Source organism: Austrofundulus limnaeus, unplaced genomic scaffold, assembly GCF_001266775.1.
Source record: "Austrofundulus limnaeus strain Quisiro unplaced genomic scaffold, Austrofundulus_limnaeus-1.0 Scaffold487, whole genome shotgun sequence".
Taxonomy (NCBI): domain Eukaryota; kingdom Metazoa; phylum Chordata; class Actinopteri; order Cyprinodontiformes; family Rivulidae; genus Austrofundulus; species Austrofundulus limnaeus.
Genome location: NW_013952889.1, coordinates 22228 through 23326, shown reverse-complemented (window position 1 = coordinate 23326; position 1099 = coordinate 22228).

The window sequence follows — 1099 nt, the reverse complement described above, 5'->3', positions numbered from 1 at the left end:
TTTGGATTTTATAAATCACAACCTTGGCGTAAAAAGTGGCGTACGCAAGTTTCTGGGCTCAAATTGTGCGCACGCAAGTTTTATAAATCCGACCCCAGAAAATTATTAACATGAAGGATGTTGTAAATAAATTCAATAGTGATTATGTGAATGTTGGACCAAATTTAGCAGAAAACATACCTGTATCAAAATCAGTATCCACTGTAAATTACATTGAAAGTAATATTGATTCAATGTATCCCAATCCCATCCAAGAGAAGGAAATTATTGACATTGTGAACACATGTAAAAATAAAGCATCCACTGATTTTGATGGTCTTGACATGAAAATAATTTAAAAAGTAATGGGGGTATTTCAAAACCATTGACATATATGCAATTTATCATTTCAAAAGGGAATATTTCCCAATAAAATGAAAATAGCAAAGATTATACCAATTTATAAAAATGACAATAAACATCTCTTCACAAATTATAGGCCTGTCTCTCTTCTCCCTCAATTTTCTAAAATTCTGGAGAAGCACTTTAGTGAAAGATTAGGAAAATTCATAAACAAATATACATTAATCAATAATAGTCAATATGGATTCAGAGCAAATTGATAACTTCATTAGCTGTAGATGATTTGATTGAAGAAATAACAAATAATATAGATAGTAAGAAATTGGCAATAGGCATATTTATAGATCTCAAAAAAGCTTTTGATACAATATATCATGATATATTAGAAAATTAGAAAGGTGGATTTCGGGGGGTAGTCTTAAACTGGATGAAGAGCTATTTAAAGAGCAGACAACAATTTATGAAGATAGGAGATATTGAGTCTGATTATTTGTAAATTGTGTGTGTGGTACCTCAGGGGTCAGTGTTGGGACCACTATTATTTAATTTGTATATAAATTATATGGGCAAAGTTTCAAATGTGTTAAAATTTGTATTATTTGCTGATGACACAACTATACTGGTCTCTGGCGAGAATTTAAACCAACTTCTATCTACAATTACTTTGGAAATGAATTTATTAAAAATGGTTTGWTAACAACAAATTATCATTAAATCTGAATAAGACTAAAATTATGGTCTTTGGAAATTGTTATAA